Consider the following 20085-nt stretch of genomic DNA (forward strand, 5'->3'; position numbering starts at 1 on the left):
TATGTGAGACTAGATCATTTCTATGGATAAAACAGCAAATATTATGTTCAGGAATATTATGTTTTATTTAAAGCTATGCCTGGCTTATTCCTTGGTATGCAGAAAGAACCTCCCTGACCTGGAGCAGTGTATCTACTTATCATGGATAATAGCCATTGGCTAAATATCTTCAGTTTCTTTTAAAAAAAACAAAACACCAGTTCTGTAAACTGTAAGCTCCTATTGCTCAGAGAAAAAGATATGGCAAGTGGGGGGAAACAAGAAGCCAAAGCGTTAGAAAAAGTTTCACATCATATGATCAGTTGTAAATAAGCAGCATGTTCCACAGGTGCAGGGACTCAGACATTCACACAAAGTATCTTTCTTGGTTTTTATAAAATCAGGGATTTGCTTAACTCAGAATCCCTTCTCCTTTTCATCAACCACATTTTGCACAGGTTCTACCTCCTTACTCAAAGTGAAAGTGAGCAACAACCCCATCCATGCCCTGCTAATTGGATTGCCCATGCCAGGGTTTCTGCTTTATCAACTATTCTCCCGCTCTCTTCTTCACCAGCCCCCATCATGAAAGGCACAATCCTGGGCTCAGAAAGAAAATCTGGTCCTCTTCAAAGTACTGCTAAGCTTTTTGTTTTAATTAAAATAATTATAATAAGTGCTTGCTCTTATCCCTAATGACTTACAGAAGCTCATCTCATAATTTCAGATACTTTAAATAAATAAAAATAAATTAAAAGGTCCGGTCCAGTCCAGTCCATTGTTGGAGCAGTTTGTCACCATGAATTTGCTGGAGCACATCCACATAAAGGACTATTAAGGTGCTGAGACATCCCTTCTATTGCTTGGGCAGGAGCTACTGGGACTGAATCACACATTCAGGTTTACAGAACATGGACATGTACTGAAGCTTCCTCTGTAATGTTCCTGGAGTCAATACACCAATGTGTATATATATGTGTGTGTATATATTTATAAAATTTGAGATAGTAATTTAGAAAAATCCTTTTAAAATGCTGTTTTAAGCAGACTACTACACTTCTGGTGCAAATAATGTGAGAGTAAAATTGCAGCATACACAAATGTGTCCTTGAGAAAACGACGAACAGCAGATATGGACAATATACAACTTTATTTATTTTGGCAGCTGGAATTCCCAGGCCCAGACGTCATCAACTACTCTTCTTATCCACAGGAATTTATATAGCTCAGAGTCAAATACATCTTTTAAATAAAACTGCATGCTCAAGGTCACTTTTTCAATCTACTAAAAATTGTCAAAAAACTGGTGCCACTTGAAAGAACAATACATTTGCATAAAAACTTGAGTCTTTTAAAAATTTGGCTCACAAAAGTAGACATATAGGAAGGACAAAATCTCTCCTATAGGTCCATGAGAGATTTTTAAAGTAATATCACTGGGCTATAGGACTGTGTTATAGGAAAGTCTGCTTTGTGATCCTTGCTGATGAAGAAATTAACAGCACAATCCTAAATATGTCTATTCAGAAGTAAGTCCTATTGAATCCCATGGGTCTTACTCCTGGGTAAGTGGGGTTATGATTGCAACCTAAGTTCTCAAAATACAACAATGGGGAAAAAACAAGAGAATACTAATAGATGTTCATTTCCATGAAACAGTATTCACAGAATGGAAGTGTAAGTCCCTTTGGTAAGGTTGTGATCCTTTTTGCCTTTTTGAAGCTACTTAACCCGTATGTTTCCTACCACTTTTAATGAGTCACTACTAATGTGAACTTGGCACTTCATTGTCTGGTCTTCAGGAAATTTGGTCACAGAATCAAAAACATAAAAAACCTCAACAAGCAGAATTGCAATGTGTCACTGCTGCATGATTAAATTGGTTTGTGTTTAATTCAGTTAGATAACCAGATGATATCCAGTATCATTGGAAACTTGATTTTTTTTTAAAGAAAGCTGTTCTTTATCATTTCTTTCTTTTTAGGACCCAACCTATTCTATTGATTGTAATTTCTCTTAAACTGATTTTAATGTTGTATTTTAAATTGTTGTGGCCCACTCTGGGACCTCAGGATGAAGTGTGTGTGTGTGTGTGTGATTCATCATCATCATCATCATCATCATCACATTATTTCAAATAATAGTTGATGGCACTATTAGAAAGGGAAACTCCATTAAATCAATAGAGACAAACTTTTCCTTTTGTTCTTTGCATTCAAAAACACAAGAGTTGTTATGGGGCTCAGCGAACTGGGAAAGGGTTTTTCTGTAGGAAGGAGAGAAACAGAGCATGCAAGAGTGGCAAAGGGCATGGGATAAACTGAGGGGAGTTGTGGGAGGGCTCAGCTGGTGGGGTTGCACATTTATCACACAGATATGACAATCTAATGTCTGTCTGTTGGACAAGCCATGCTTGTTGGAATGTAGTAAATGACTCATACATGAGCTGGGATGTTTGGATTTGGTGTAGAGTATTATTTATTTATTTCATTAATACCAGTAGCCAGACTGGTAAGGCAGGAGGAGAAAGTCGGATAAGGCAGAGGGAGAACACAAACTAGAAAGAAGATTTGTAGGCAATTTTAACCCTTGAGAGTTGTGGAGAGTCTTGCTTGATCATATAAGAGGCCTATTTAGTCTAGCAGCCTGCCGCAGTGACCAACCAGATGCCTATGAGAAGCCTGCAAGGAGGACCTGAGCACAAGAGCACTCTCCCCACTTCTGATTCCCAGCTACTGTTATTCAGAGGCATACTGCCTCTGACACTAGAGTAGAACATAGCCATTGTGGCCAGTAGCCATTGATAGCCTTATTCATGTATCTTCATCCTCTTTTAAAGCCATCCAAATTGATGGTCATCACTACCTTTTGTGAGAGTGAATTCTGTAGTTTAACTATGTGCTGTGTGATTATGCACTATTGAAATGTATAGATCTTAATTCCACATACCAAGTTAAGCAAAGCTGTTACCAGGGCCCTTGTTTTTCCCCCCACCTTCCAGCCTTTGACTACAAACAGCCTTGACAACAGAAAACCTCAACTCCTCTGGATACTTTATAGTCTCTAAAAATCCCAGCTATGGGTTGTTCTTCTGCTACCGGTAACTGCTCCTCTCACTGTCACCACTAATAACTGTTTCTGTCCTTATTTACTTTATTTACTTTATATTAGGGTTGCCATAAGTCATAATCGACTTGAAGGCACATAACAACAACAACAAACTGTGCAGCTTTGTCACTAGTCACAGTTAAAGTTGTTCTGTTTGGTAACTAGGCCAAAAATCAGGCGTGTATTAAAAACAAATGAATTTCATTTATTTAACAGATGTAAGAAATATAAACAGGTTTAGTCCATATTCAGGTTCCAGGAGCGAATAGTTGCAAGATAAAGTATTGGTTTCATTTATCTTAACTTTTGCAAAATCTCTTCTTATAATAAAAATGTAAGTCTTCCTATCTTACCCATCTAACCACTTCCCTCCTCAGTCTTCCTCCTAGATATAGTCACCATTCCTCCTTCACTCTGCTAATCAGCAAACAGCATTCCTCAACATTTTAACTCACTCATTCCCTTCCCCCTCCCCATATCACATTTACTCTAATATAGACCCCCCTCCAAACTTTGGCAGTTTAACTATAACAAGCCATGAAAAGTGAAACAATACACTAGGCCAACTTTCAATGATAAGGCAAGCTGAACACCACAGAAATTCTAACATGTCATGCAAATGATGCAAAAAACTCTAGCAGCCTCTTTTGTGTTTGTGTGGACTAGGGTTGGAATTAGGGTTGCCAGGTTCCTGGCCTGAGACTGATCCTGTATCTTTAGGAGAAGAGAAAGTCAGCCAAGTGCAGGTGTTCTTGCAACACAGTAATGAGAAAAACCACAAGGTAGAATTCTCCCTTCCCCCTGCACAGCTTTTAAAGATACAGAAGACCTCTTGGAGGGTGCAACCAAGAAGTCTTCTGCATCTTTAAAAGTTGTGAAGAGGAACGAGAGAATTTCACCTTGTGGTTTTTCTCATTACTGTGTTGCAAGAACACCTGCACTTGGCTGACTTTCTCTTCTCCTAAAGATACAGGATCGGTCTCAGGCCAGGAACCTGGCAACTCTAGTTGGAATTGACTTATTGTTGCCATTTTGATAGCATTCCATTGAAATGACAGGCCATTCCTTTCGTTTCTTTATTGCTGTTCCCAGTTTAATTTTTTTCTCCCAAATAATAAAGAAAAGGTAAACAGCTACCTGCCTACCCACCCAATCACCTCCTCCTCCTTTGATTGAGAGCATTTTACAGACACACAAATGCATGGAGAGAGAGAGAGAGAGAGAATGGGGTGGGGGAAGCTACATTCGCAGAAAAACATTTTCCTCTTTGCCAAAACAGTATCGCTTCCCCTCAAGTAAAAAAAACAAAACACAGAGAGAGAACTCCAAAATCCTCCCTGCCAACAATTTGGGGAATGGAGGAGCCTAACCCAGCTGCAATTGTGCAGACTTACTTGGAAATTAGTCCCACTGAACTCCGTGGGACTTACTTCTGAGTAGGCATATATAGGATTGCATTGTTGAATGCACTGGCTCTGGCTGACAGTCTCTCTCTCTCTTTCTCTCTCTTTCCTCCTTTCTCCAACCCACAATCTCCCATCCTCCTCCTCCTAAATCATGTTCAATCCTCTTCCTGCTCCCCAGAAAAACCAAAAAGCAGGCTAGTTAGTTTCACTGACATGCTAGTAAAGGAAACAGCAAAGCAAAGCAGTTTAATGTTATATACACTGTGATTTTTTTTAAAAAAATACTATGTCAAGAACAGCCACAGAAACCCGCAGCATAAAAGATCTGTCCGCATACACAGCAAATGTTTGAACCATCAGGAAATTCTGTATCAAATTCAGATTCAGTGAAATTCTTGACCATCCCTAATGTGGACTTTCAAGAAACTGGAGGACAGGTTTTGGCACAGTGCTGGTTGTTTCCCAGAGGCTAGAATTCAGAGACATACTTCAGTTAAGCAGGGATAGGTGAAACAGAATGAAGACACTCTTTCCAAAACGTTCCAAGAACATGTCCTATATGGCTACACCTACTATTTTCTAATGGTGTAATGTGAAAGTGTATCAAGAATCAAATGTCCCATGAAATCAACTCAGGCAAACTACAGTTCTCAGCCTGAATTTAAAATCTTACATCTGCACCTAGGAGTGGCAAAAGGGAAGTAGAGTGGAAACCAGCTTGTCAGAGAGAAAGAGAGATGGATTTGGATCTTTTCTACCCCATTTTTTTAGATGCCAGCAGTATTTTTCAACATGACTCATTCCTTCAGTATTTTTGTGGCTCTCCACAGCTAGGGTGACTGGCTACATTCACTGATCACAAACTGCTCAAATGTTTTAATTTAACAAAAAAAATATTGAAAACATATTGCGCCAGGCTAACCACCAGCAGTGGCATGCTCATTAAAGAAAAAACAAAAAACATTTGGACTCCATGCCACATCAGAGCAGAATTAGGTTCAAATTAGAAACTGTCACAACATCTAACTGCAAAGTAACAATATACAGGACTTTATGGCTGAGAAAGACATAGAATGCAGTTCAGTGATTGGCTATCTAAATGTGAAATGTTGACAGAATTGTGTATATCTGAGTAAAAGATTGATGGGTCATGAGCTTTTCCCCTAAAGAAAAATGGTAAGCTTACAGAAAAATGTTCATTGAGTCATGGTTTGTGCTTGGACAGATAATCCATCACAGCCTGCAATTTGTGGTACAGGGCTTTACATGTATATTGTTCCTGGGATCAGTGTGATGACAAACACCAGAACTGATCTAAAAAGAGCCTGACCTCTACACTAGCAGATTTTCTACCAGGATTCCCTGAGAGTAGATGTGGGAACCTTCAAGAGATATCCTGGAAGACACAACCAGACATATATTAGAATTTAGAATGAGAGGTATAGCCTGCAAAAGAGAGAGAGAGAGAGAGAGAACAAATTCTGTACTAAAGCAAAATAAAGTGTTTGTTGTTCACTTACAACTGTTCCCTCATAATACAAGGATCAATGCATGTTATTAGGAGTAGGGTCCAGATCCTCAGAGCAATTGGGAGCTTGAAAGGGTGAGTAAATAGAAAGATGGAATAGTTTAAAGTCCCTGACATGTTTGATCTCTCTAGCCATGCCACAGACAACTGGTAAAAATGTAAATAGATGTTTGACCTCTTCATGGTAGCCAGTGGAGCTGTGAGAAGGCACCTAAGAGGAAGAAGGGCTTTTTATTGCATATTGTGGGGTGTCAATCAGTTCGTTTGTATAATACCTTTTTCTCTAACTGTAGAAGAAAAGTCTCAATATGATATTGCGGTAAACAAGTTTGAGGAACATACCTTATACCCAGAAAAAAGAAGCCTTTGAGAGATATGTTTCTCATAAATGAACACAAACGGAAGCACAATTGCTTCCGTTTTGTTGTTGATCTGCAAAGGCTGAGCCGAACGTGTAATTGGAAGTCTTGCTGACTCATTAATAAAGAATTAAATTGTCTTAGGAGCCAGATTGCAAAATCAGAGGCAGACTGCTAGAAATGAAAGTTCCTACTTTGGCAAAGGCCAAAGTGTTCCTAGCTGCATGAGAGAGTTCTGCTGAGTCTGTGGGCCACCTTGTGCCTATGGGAGGCACAGCAGAGTACAGAGGGGAACTCTGAATTTGCTTATATGGAACCACAAGCTGAAGTCTGCAGTGTGCATGTATACCAGCACTGAGCTTGGAAGTAATTCGTTACAAGTAACGAATTACTTGTAATTCATTACTTTTGTGAGGAACGAGTGGGTAATTCCTTTACATTTTGATTGTAATAGAACAAGGAGTAATTTTATTACTTTTGTGTAGTAATTGTAATGTTTCCAGCATTACTTTTGGGCATTACTTGGCAGGGGAGGGAAGCAGGGGAAGTCTTATGCTCCTCTGATTTGTGGATTTATTTATTTATTTATTTATTTATTATTTCAATTTATATACCGCCCTTAGCGAAATAGCTCTCAGGGCGGTGAACAAACAAAATAAAATACAATATATCATAATAAAAATACAAAAACATATACAAACAAACAACGAAAAGCACAGCAAAAACAAAATAAATACTACAACAATTAAAATACAGATTAAAAGATTAAAAAAGTTAAGAAGATTAAAATGCCTGGGAGCATAAAAAGGTCTTTACCTGGCGCCGAAAAGATGGAAGTGTAGGCGCCAGGCGTACCTCTTCGGGGGGGCTGTTCCACAACCACATGAAAATAATGCACCTCAAACTGGGCTTCTGTGCAGCATCGCTCTTCCCTCATACTCTGTGGGTGGGTAGGAGGTGATGAGGGAGGAAGTGGAGAGTGAGATGGGGTGGAGTGGAGAAAACAATTGTTTAAAAAAATGGATGGTGATGGTGAAGAATGGAGTGGAGGGAAAACCCTATTCATAGGGTCGCCATAAGTCAGAATCGACTTGAAGGCAGTCCATTTCCATTTTTTTTAGGCTACTTAGATGTGCAGCAGCTAAGGCCAGCACCTTTTGGTTTTTTTTAAAAAAAGTAACTGAAATGTAATTATAGTGATTACTTTTGATAAAAAGTAAAGTAATCAGTTACTTTCAGAGCAATTGTAATTGTAACGGTAATTACTACTTTTTTGGGCCATGTACTTGTAACTGTAATTTATTATATTATATTATATTATATTATATTATATTATATTATATTATATTATATTATATTATATTATATTATATTATATTATATTATAACTGCATTGCAAAGTGCAGATAAGTGCGAATTTTGAAGGATGGCTGTTTTTTGGAAAGTGTGAATTAGATATATTCTACTTTAAATGTGAGCTGCATCAAATTTCTCCTTAGTTTGGAGATCTCTCTTGGTATTTCATGGGACAGTGCAACAAACTTAAGAGGGTACACAGGCGAGAAAAGTATATGTTGATGATACCCTCATCTGGAGTAAAGCCCTGGAACAACAGAACCAAGAGACTGCAAATAGCACTAGAAGGGCTTGGACTGCAGCCTGTAGGTACTCTGACACTTGTTCAGTAGGCTACATTCCAACCATGCAAAAGTCTAGAGTTTCTACACCATTTTTTCATCCGGTAAACAAGAGGCATGATTACAGTTCACAGAAACATTCTAGACATGCAAGAGCACTTGAGGAGGGGGTGGAGCAGCACCTGTGAGGGGAGTGGCCGGGGAGAGTCTCAAAGGCTGGATAGAGATGCCACATTTGGCTCCTGTGCCTGACGTTCCTCACCTCTGCTACAGAAAAAACCCCAAATCTCAATGTAACATAACTAATTTAGGGGGAAAGGTTAACAGTGCCAGGAATTCAAAGAGATCCTACAAGAATGTAGGTATTTGCAAATGTGCTGACACCCACATACAAAGAGTCAGTTCAGTGGTTTTGGGGAATTATAGAGTTTGTGGCAAGATTGTATGTAATCTAACTGAACATACACTCATCTATGATCACAGCTGATAAAAAAATGTATAGTGGTCTTGGACTATCACTCGAGCAAGGGTGAACTGTTGAAAGAGATGCTACCCAAGGCTCTAGTGATTCATTGTTATGGCAGCACACAGCAGACCAAACTGTCCATAGATACTTCCAAAGAAGTCATGGAACCATAATTCTGCAGAAATATGGTGAATACTGGAGGCCTATAGCTTAGGCATCTAAGCTCGGACTCTGGCAGAATGCAGTTATGCCCAGATAAGAAAAAAAGACATAGTGTCCTGCTGCTTAGATGCAAGAAGTCTTTATTATTATTATTTATGGTAGGTGAGTTCCAGTTGCAAAGATGGGACTCTAACACTCCTCCACAGTTGCTAAAACATTCCTTTCAATTACAACTGTACAAACCTTCAATAAAAGCCTGTTAAAAACCTTGCAGTAGTTAATAGCCTATCTAGGGCATATGACATAACTGTTATCAGCCACGATGTTAAAGGTTACAATATTGGCAGCTTTTTAGCTTCAAAAAAGGACAAGACGTCAGGGGATGATTGAGATTCAGCATCATATGGGCAAAATGGATAGTATGAAAAATGTCTCCCTCCCTCATAATCCAATGAAGCGAAATGGTGATAGATTCAGGAGAAACCAAACAAAGTATTTTACCACCCAGCAAATAGTTAAGGTATGGAATTCACTACCACAAGTTGCAGCAATGGCCACCAATGCATATTTGGGTTTCTCCATATTACTTCAAGTTCCAAATATCCTCAGTCAAATCGCCTTGTTGAATATTGAGTTCAAATTGTCATGAAATTATTCAGGAAGGCACAAAAGGCTGATCCTGACCCATAACTAGCCTTGCTGATTTACAGGGCATGTTCACTGAAGCACGAGAGAGCTTCTGCTTCTGTTTGGAAGGGTTATACAAACAAGGTTGCCCTACTTATTCGAGCCTGGGGAAATGGGACAGTCAGAAGTAAACTTCTGGAAACATTGTGTGAAACGTAAGCAAAAGGCATACTACTCCAAGAATTTAAAACCATTCCAGCCAAATAACCAGGTGCAAATTAGGTATGGGTCCGAATGGTTACAGTCTATACACATTATTAAGGAAGAGTCTTGGAGGTCCTGTGTCATATCAGTCATACAGGAATAGATGGTATCTTCTGCTCATAGCAAAAAAGCTCAAACCCAGGGCACTACAACAGGCACAGAAGGCAACAGCTCTGTAATCTGAATAATATGATGGTGAGTTGGAGCAAAAGTCAGAAAGCCACACACAGAGTGAACAAAGCCTAAGACGATCTACAAGACTACACAAAGTGCCACAGATATTTATGTATTTATTTAATTTACATCCCGCCCTTCCTCCCAGAAGGAGCCCAGGGCAGCAAACAAAACACTAAAAACTCTATTATTGAGTAATGCTGGAAAGTCTTGAATGCCATTTGTGTTTGGGGGAGGGGCATTGTGTTCCCACCTGCTTATCTATATCACAGATGTATTCTAGTAACACAGGAAGGTGCCTTATACTGAGTCAGACCATTGGTCCATCTAGCCTAGTATTGTTTGCACTGACTGGCAGCAGCTCTCCAGGGTTTCAGAAAGGAGTCTCTACCTTGAGATGCTGTGGATTGAACCTGGGATCTTCTGCATGCAAAGCAGATACTCTACCACTGAGCTATGGCTGTTCTCTTTTTCATTACTTACTGTTGTACATGACGGGCTGAAAAGACCTTTCAAGTGTTTTAAATAATGTACCTTTCTTGTACATTTGATTAGTTGTCTCCTTCCCTCCCCTCTTAAAATGCCAAAGCTACTCAGTACCATTTCCCCCAATCTACAACTGAAGTGAGCAATGTGTTTAATGCATAAATGCTCATCCATGCTCCAGAACATTTTAAATATCTTCTATTCAGTTATGGCCAGTTGTTGTCTTCTAAACTGCCTAGCTGCTTATGGAAATTGGTTAAGTGCTCTGATGTCACACAATGCTTTGTTAAAAGGACTGCAACAAGGAAGGAAACTCTGAATTATGTGGCTAGGAAGCTATGCAGTATATGAAAAGGGACATCATCATCAAGGAAACATAAGTATTTATCCAAAAGAACATTCACAGTATTATACAACACCAGTTTTCCATTATTGGAAATAGTGGTTGAATGAGGAACAAACTGAAATCTTCTGAAATAACAGCATTATATGACTAAGAAATGCAATACAGGCAAGTTCAACAGTCCTCATAAGAAAAATGTATATTGTCAAAGAAAACAACAGGAAATGATTAGAAATCAGCACTGCAGTGGTTGAGGCTGAAGAAGTTACGGTGGTTGAGGGTCAAGAAATTAAGGATATACATGGGTTGGCATTGTTAATGGAAATTAATGCACACAATAGAGAAGAGGGTGCAAAATTTACACTCTATAGCTGCCTTTGGCAACCTCTGCCTGGGACTGATGGGAGTTGTAGTCCAAAACATCTGGAGGGCACCAGGTTGACAAAGGCTGTACAGCTCAGATTGCAGCACCTCTGAATACCTCTTACCATGAAAACCCTATGAATATATCCAAAATATCATAGGGTCGCCATACGTCGTAATCAACGTGAAGGCATATAACAACAACAAATTTTTAATTGTAAATGCCTGTGTAAATTATCACGGTGTTCCAAGTGGTTTATTTTTTCCTATTTACCACACCTACACACTGTTTCAAATGCATCAATTTAGAGGAAATTACAAAGATAATTAGATGAAATTGGGGGAAAGTTCAAAAAAACTCTCTGTGCCAATTATAGCTGTGGCCCGCCGCAAGAAATCAGTGCAGGTCCGAAAAGATAGCGGACTGTTGAATTCCGCCGGAATCCGGTACTAATTCCGATTTAGCGGATATTGTTCCCCATCCCTATCCCATGCTGACACACTTTCCAAAGGTTCTTGCAAATCTTTCTCCAGCTCTCCTAGGAGAAAAAGAAATACTTAAGTTCAAACTCATTTCCCCTCCAGCATGAAAATAATTGTAGTCATTTAAATTATTTGTCTTGTTGCCTTCTCTCATCTGTGAATCACTCTTGCTCTCTTTACATGCTGTGGGCAAGGCTTTTTCCTCCACCCCAGATTGCATCAAATCATGGCTTAACATGCCATTTGGCATCTGCAGCAGGAGAAAAAATATGACTGCAGCTTTCTAAGTGAAACACTTGGTATGAATAAATGACAAAGAAGACTTTCGTGCACATACCCTTTTCCACACTTGCAATAGCTCTCTTCACAGGTATCCATTTGTCTGCATGTGCGCAGACAGACAGATATTGACAGAAATACCCCAGAGAGCTCAGTGCAGTATTTTGTTCTCACAACAGTCCTTTGAGGAAGGATAGATAAGACTATAAGTTGCCGAAGTGAATTTCACAGCTCAGTGGGAGATTTGGATCTGGAGTTCATACATTCCTAACTCAAAACACTAGCCCCAGTGCAACACCAATGTTAATAATGATTTGAACCTATCATCTGCTCACCAGTTCTTGATTATTAGGTGCCACCACCTGATCCTGCTTACTTTATCCTGAAATGACACCAAATGATCTTTTATGCATACAGAGCCAAGATGTAATCTTGGGCTCAGGGAACACTAGTCACTTCAAAACCAGTGAGAAAGGTCTTTCTGGCTGCATTTTGAAGCAACTCTGCCTTCCCCACTGCTGATTCCCCACACCTCCCTCTCCCACTGCTGATTTCAGACCTTGCAGGACCTCCCACAGCAAAGTGTTGGGTCAATCTCTGCCTGAGCCTACAGCAAATTGTTTCCACTGGCCACACCTAGAAGGGCAATGGGTTGATCTGCCAATTACAGCAAAAGCTGTCTAAAGCTGAATCAAATAAAAACACACTCAAGCTGATCAGACCAGGTTTTGGAGTAAAAACGGGCAGCGTTTGACTAGCATCAGGTGCCCCTGTTTTCACAAAACAGAGGTGGAGACGCATGGGAACCGGCACAACAGTCCAGTCCAGTCCAGTACACCCCTCCCTTTTTTTTTGCTGCTGGGTTGAGAATGAGATCTTGTTAATGCCCTCTCCCACAACAACAGACGTCCCTAAGACATCCCTAAATTTTACCCTTGTAGTCCCCTTTAGTACCTCTCTCTCTCTCTCTCTCTCTCTCTCGTATTTTATGTATTTTAATTGTATTTTAATATATGTTAATGTTTCTGTGATTTTATTGTTTACAATTTTATTATGTACATGTTTGATTTTATTTTTGTAAGCCGCCCTGAGTGCCCTATTATAGGGTAGAAGGGAGGGATATAAATATTTTAAATAATAAATAAATAAATAAGAGCCAATAAACATGAAAGGGGAGAGTGTTAGCTACTGAAAAGAGTTTTCTCAGTGGCCGACTCACCTCCTTTCCCTCTGATTGGCTCCAATCAGCAGGAAAGGACAAGGAAGTATGTTAAAAGGCTCTTCTCAGTGGCTAACACACTCCCCTTTCATGCTGATTGGCTCATAGGATGCTGGAGACATAGGGACCCTGCTCCCAAAAAAGAAAGGGGTCTAAAAACCCTGAGATCCTGGACGACTACACCACTGCAACAGTGTGTCTCTACCCTCAGTTCTGTTCTTTCTGATCAGCCCTCTAGCTACTGATTCTACTTTAAACCATTTCATGAATAGAGAACCTTGGAATCCATTCATGATCAAATTTGCCTACTACCTGGTTTGAAACAAATTAGTAGAAATCATCCACCCTTGTGACACTAGGGATGGTAGATCAAAACTTTAAATGTAAGGGACATTTCCTAGATGTGGGGTATGGCATATGAAACCTCCACTATGGGAATGCACATACTCTATAGCACTGTTGTAGAACATCCAATGGCCCTTTAAGTCTGATAAACCTATGGAGCATCCACATTCCCATACGCTTAGAAGAGCAAAGTGGAGGCATGAACTCTTCTTCTTTCATTATATTTGTCTCTCCTCATATCAGTTAAATCCTAAAGTTATGATGAAAAGGCTTACATTGGCAAGATCCTTAAAATTCTGGTCAATGTAACCTGACTTGCACCATATTTCTAACATTAGACTCCATTTTTGTTGTTTGCTATGTGGATATGTTTAATTTCCTTTGAAGATCTCAGAAGCTTATTGTGCCTACATCGTTTGTCTGCTGTCATCATGTTAGCCAAGTGCTGTTAATTTAGTTTTAAGAGTTCTGTAAGTGCTTTAGAGGAATTTTCTGATTCTTGGAGGATTAATGACACCAATGTGGATGTGAAACATCCCTGTATCTTTTCCTCAATCTAATTAATCACTCAACACACTTAAGAGCACTTAAGTAAAATTTTATTTTCTTTGCAGGAGAAGCAGAGACCTCAGGATGTTGTCAGCTTCTCTGATTGACTGTTACAAACCTGTCAGTGCACAGTGTGTCTGATATGGATTGGCCTGTTTCCAAAAGGGGGTTGGTCATTCTAACCTCCCCTATCAGGCCACGTCTGTTTATTATAGAGCAGGGGCTGGGAAATTAAAGAGATTTTCCAGCTGGAACTGGGGTACCATGGGAAAAGCTTCCTACTTCTTTGTTTTAGGTTCTAAAATCTAACAAGATATAAAATCTTAGAACAAGCGTGTGCCAATGTGCAATGGTGGTCAGCCATCCGCCATCCATATTTCAAGAGCTTCTGCTGGTTCCAGTGCATGTCCACCTCTCTCTTCTGAAAATAGAAGAACATGATGCTATTCAAACTCCACGCCTTTTTACTGTAAAACCTGGTGGGAGCAGCTTGAGAGCATTTTATTTTATTTTTTAAAAAACAACAGCTTCTAAGGGATTTCGCAACTAATCAGCAGATCAACTCATTCCCCCTCCAGGTGTGGTCAGTGGAAACACTTTGCTCTGGCAGTTAGTGTGTTCACAGCCCTGCTGAGGCCCTTTGAACTGGCTTGGATGCTCATAACTGTGAAAGGTTTTGGGGATCTTGCCTAATATTTCATTCTTCACCAAATAGTGTGAAGCCTTAGATTGTAAGGACTCTTGGAATTTCTGTTAGGTTTTGTCAGTTTTAGAAGTGTTTGCTTCCTTTTGTGTTTAAATATCATGTGAATTCTGATTTCTTTTTAAATAAATTCAATTTTATATTTTAATTAAAATAGTGTGCCTTAGTTTTCCCTTGGTCTTTTATGAGGCCTTTAAGCCTGTTTCGGGGTCTGATAAATAGCCAGATGACAACCTCAGCAGCTTCATACCTTTTTTGGGGGGCGGGGAGTGGCACCCAACTTTTCAACTTCCCCCAAAATTTCTATTACACAAGGCCTGACAGATTATAGAAATGCAGGCAGGCCACCCCTTCCCTTATTCTGTAAAATCAGGGGATCTCCCAACACAGTATTTCAGATTATTTCTAAGACATAAGAATGCCGTTCCTTGTAGGGACGTATTTGCCTCCACCCAAATTAGGAAAAGACTCGGGAAGGTTCGAGAAGTTGAGCGTGTGCCACGTGAGATCGCTTACCCAATCAAGTAGGGGTTTGAGCGGCGTTTATAAGGCTGCTCCTTTCCCTTGCGCGTGCCTTTTTCGCCTTGCAGCACCCTTTGCCTGTCCTTGTGTGTAAAGGCTTCCTTGGCGTCTAATCGGTGATTGTGTCCTTGTTTCTTCTGCTGTATTACGTCCTGTGCTTGCTGTTCCCGAGGGTTTGCAGTGTCCTGCGTGCATTTCTTTTTATTTAGCGTCTATTTGATTCCCGACGATCAGCTGGGCTTTGGGCGTCCGCCCACGCGCCCGGCGGCTTCCCACCGGCTCGCTGGCTGCCGGCTTAATATTGAGTTTATTTGCTTTTATTTTCAATTCAAAGCTTTGCTGCTTTTGTATTCTGTTCCATTTCCTTGAAGGGGTGGGTTTTTGTGGTGCAGTTTTTGCTCTTTGAATTCATTGGGTTCCTTTTGAATCGATTTGTTTCCGTTTCTCCTGCCCTGCCCCCCCCACCTTTCCTGTTTTTAGTATTATTGTAGATATTCCTCGGTGCGTTTATCTTGGTTGTTTGTGAATTTATTGTAGGGTTTCTTAATTTCATATATATCAATCAGTTATATAATTATAAATAAATTTTTTAGAGTATGTTATAATAGATAATTTATATTTTATAGTTGGGTATTTCAATTAATTAATTTGAAATACTATAAACCCCCCCACGCCCTATCTTCGTAACCCCCCCTTCCTATAAAAATAAATAAATAAATAAATAAATAAATTATAAGTAAAATAAAATATAAATTGTATTGTTTGTTCTGCTGGTTGTGCATATTCTTGTTGGTTACTTCATTGTTCCTCTTGTATAATTGACTATTTCTGTGGTTGCTGTTTTTGGTTCGGCCGTAGCATCATGCCTCCCAGGAAGGTTCAGCAGAAAAAAGGGGTCTGCATGGTGAAGCAGGCGCCAAAGCGCCCTCTGCCACAGCAGCACCAGTCCTCTGATGAAGATGAAGACATGGGAACCATCAGGGCGCTGGTTGCTAGGGTCGATGCTTTGGAATGCGAGCGCCAGCAGCTGCTGGATGCGGAGGCGGGTCCTCGTTCCGCCCCCTCAGGTAAGAAATCTGCCCGCTTGGCATCCAAGAGGCCTAAGTCTCATGTTCTTGCTGATTTAGTTTCTAGGATCGGTGTTCTGGAAGCTGCTTCACCTACGGTCGAGCCTGCCGTTCCAATGCTGCCATCTGGACCGCCTGCTGTTCCTTCTGCAATTCCCTATTCGCTCCCAGACCCACCTGTTCCTGGGTTAGTTCAAACGCAGATTCCGTTTTGCCCAACTGGGACCACGTCCATAACTTCTGATGCTCCTGGGTTCATGGCACCACCTCTGGTTGCCTCTCCTGCGGCAGTTACAGGTGAGCACACTACACCTACACAGGCCCATGACACACAACCTCAGATTCAACGTGTTTCGGCATGTAATCCACTGACGGCTGGTTCTCAGCTGCCAGGTGGTATTTCACAATCTTTGGTATTTATGGGGGGGGTGTTAGTTCCGCAGCAACCTCAGCTTCCCTGGCCTGCTGCAGCTGTGTCTCCGTGGCAGCCGCTTGTGGCTTCCGCTGGTTCATCCCCTGCTGTTTTGCCTCTTCCTCAGGGAGTGTATCCACATGGTGATACTTCCCTGCCTCTGGGCGACCACTTGTTGTTAGCGACAAAGGAAAAAATTTGGCGTGGAGAGTACATTGATTTGTTCTCTCTCCTCTTTCGTGAGAACGAGATAAAACCTAAGGAACCGCAAGATTTTAAGGAGTGTGAGGCAGCCACTAAAAAGAAGGTCGATCGTGTGTGGCCTAATTGGCTGAATGCCTATACCATTTACATGGGAGTTATGACTCAGGCTTATCAATCTAGGGCTTTGTCTATGATAAAATACCAGGACATTGTTCATAGGGCCTTTCGCGAATTCTCGGGTACCGCTTGGCTGTGGTACGATGAAAATTTCAGACAGAGGGCGGCTCTCGATCCCACCCTTCGTTGGGATGTGGAGCATGCGGGCCTGTGGCTGCGCTCAATGACTTCCGCCAGGCCCACGCTTGGTGATAGAGCCGATAGTGGCCATATTCTGGCACGAGCGCAGACTTCTGCCTCTGGCTGTGGCCAAGGCGGGCATTGGGTTCAATCCCGGCAAGTCTGCTGGACATTTAATAGCAATGGCCGCTGCTTCAGGCGTCCCTGTAGATTCCGCCACGTTTGTGGACTGTGTGGTGGCACCCACCCCAGTTTCTCCTGCCAGCGTGTGCGGCAGGCTCGCCCAGGTACAGGGGAACAACAGCATCCAAAACGTGGCTCTGGCAACAGCGGCGGTACGTCGCAAGGCCAGTAGCCCTATTCAGTTGATTCCTTTGGAGGGATTGCTGTGTTCCTATCCCAATAGGCCAGCTGCACGTTTTTTGCTGCAGGGTTTTACGTATGGTTTCCGTATCCCTTTCCAAGGTCCCAGGGCCGCTTCTTCCTCTGCCAATCAGCCCTCTCTTAGGTCTATGGCCCCCATGGTGTTGGCCGAACTCAATAAAGAGATACTTGCCGATCGAGTTTCAGGCCCCTTTTCCGTCCCTCCGTTACGGAATTTAAAAATTTCTCCTTTAGGAATTGTCCCTAAGAAGCAGCCTGGGGAGTATCGCCTTATCCATAATCTCTCATTCCCCAAAGGTGCCTCTGTTAATGATGGCATTTCTCTAATCCATGCCTCAGTTAGATATACTTCGTTTGATGAGGCTGTGAGAATAATCCGCAGGGCTGGCAAGGGTGCTTTAATGGCGAAGTGTGATATTAAATCTGCTTTTCACCTCCTTCCAGTACATCCCGAGGATGTTGATCTGTTAGGTTTTAGATTTCAAGGCCAGTTTTATGTCGACAGGGCTATGCCAATGGGCTGCTCTGTGTCTTGTGCTGCATTCGAGGCATTCAGCACTTTTCTGGAGTGGGCACTTCGACAGAGGACCTCTTCCTCATTCTCTGCCCACTATCTGGATGATTTTCTGTTTGTAGGGCCAGCTGGTTCTTCACATTGCCTCTATTTGATGCAATCCTTCGAAGCCTTATCCACCGAACTTGGTGTCCCTTTAGCTCCTGAAAGGTCGGAGGGCCCTTCTACCTCCCTTACTTTCTTGGGTATTCAGTTGGATACAGTGGCTCAGTCCTCTCGCTTACCCCAGGATAAGTTGCTTGCCTTGCAGCAACGACTCCGTTCCGCTTTGGAGCTAAAGAAAATCACATTGTCTCAGTTACAGGAGCTGGTGGGCCACTTAGTGTTTGCTTCTAAGGTCATTTCTCCTGGTTGTGCCTTCCTCAGGCGTCTCTGTGACGCCATGAAGGGGGTTCGCTCTCGTTTCCATTTTATTAGAGTTACAGCTGGGATGAGAGCAGATTTGCACATGTGGCTTGTTTTTTTTGAGCATTTCAACGGTCTTTCCTTTTGGCGAGAGGAGTTGCTGTTGGAAGCGGAATTACAGGTACACTCTGATGCTGCCGGAGGCCTGGGTTTTGGTGTCATGTTCAGATCGCAATGGTGCGCTGAGAGGTGGCCTTCCCAATGGCAGGCCTCGGGTATTACATCTGACATGACATTTTTAGAATTTTTCCCAATTGTTGTAGCAGTTCATATCTGGCAGTTTGCATTTCAGAATCGCACTGTGCGTTTTTGGTGTGACAATCTGTCTACAGTGTGCGTTGTGAATGCTCAGACTTCTAAATCTCCCCGAGTCATGCGCTTGGTGCGTGCTTTTGTTTTGCAATGTTTGCGTTTTAATATTTTATTCGCAGCTCGGCATGTTCCTGGTTTGCAGAACTGTGTTGCTGATGCTCTTTCCCGCTTACAGATGGCGCGCTTTCGGGAGCTGGCACCTGGCGCAGCTCGGGACCCGGTTCCGGTCCCTCCTTTCCTGTGGAGCCTTGGCAATTAGAAGTTGGGGCTGCTCTTGCTTCTGCTCTTGCTCCCAGTACTCAAAAAACGTATCAGCGTTCTTTTGCGAAATTCCAGGATTTTCATATCAGCACTGCTCTGCCTTTGGTGGCCTGTTCCTGCTTCTCATTTATTGCAGTTTATGCTGTACCTACAAGGGCTGAATAATTCTGTTTCTACTATCGCTGGACACCTCTCGGCGCTAGCCATTATTTCCAAGGCACGGGGCCTGCCGGATCATTCTATAGATTTTAGGGTCAGAAAGGTCCTTGTGGGTTGGTCGCGTTCCGCTCCCAGGCCCGCTGACCGGAGGAGGCCAATCACGCCCGATGTCCTCCTCCAGATCCTGGCTTTGTTTCGTACTTTATGCTCATTCCAGTATACTTTATGCTCATTCCAGTATGAGTCGCACCTGTTCGGCGCAGTAACTCTGACGATGTTCTATGGTGCTTTTCACCCTAGTGAAGTACTAGTCCCCTCTAAGCGCGATGTTTCCTACCGGGCCTTATGCTCTAGCGATTGCACGTTAGGTGCTGATTTTGTGAGGTTTTCCCTAACAGTCTCTAAGACTGATCAGAGGGGCCGTGGCGCCATTGTTTCCTTATGCAGTTGCCAGGTCCCTGAATTATGCCCTGTGTCTGCAATGCGTCAATTTATGTTTATCAGGCCGACCGGCCAGCGTTACTTATTATACATGCGGATGGTTCTGCCCTGACTCAGTTTCAATTTTGGGCCGTTGTTCGGCGGGCCTTGTTGGCCATTGGGCGAGATTCTGGAGTCTATGGGCTGCATTCTTTCTGGATTGGTGCGGCCACGGCCGCAGCCCTCGTGGGCATGAGCGTTGGCGATATACAAGCGATTGGCAGGTGGCATTCTTCTGCTTTCAAGTCTTATGTCAGATTTTGATGTTAAGCAATTCTCCTTTTGTTTTCTTTAGGTGTGTTAAGCCTTCCAGTCCCTGTGAGGATCGTTCTGTGTGGCCACTCTATCTTGTTTTGGGCTCACCGGAGGGCCTCCTCGACTGTTTCCGGGACACAGCTGCAGCTTTCCGCCAGGGCTACAGTTGGTTGGGAGGCTTGGAGGGGTATGTTATGGGACGCATTGATGCCATTGGTGTGCCGACTAATGTTTTCGGCTACACGGCCTCAAGTCTTGCTGATACATCTAGGT

The sequence above is a fragment of the Rhineura floridana genome, chromosome 5 (genome assembly GCF_030035675.1).
Source record: "Rhineura floridana isolate rRhiFlo1 chromosome 5, rRhiFlo1.hap2, whole genome shotgun sequence".
Taxonomy (NCBI): domain Eukaryota; kingdom Metazoa; phylum Chordata; class Lepidosauria; order Squamata; family Rhineuridae; genus Rhineura; species Rhineura floridana.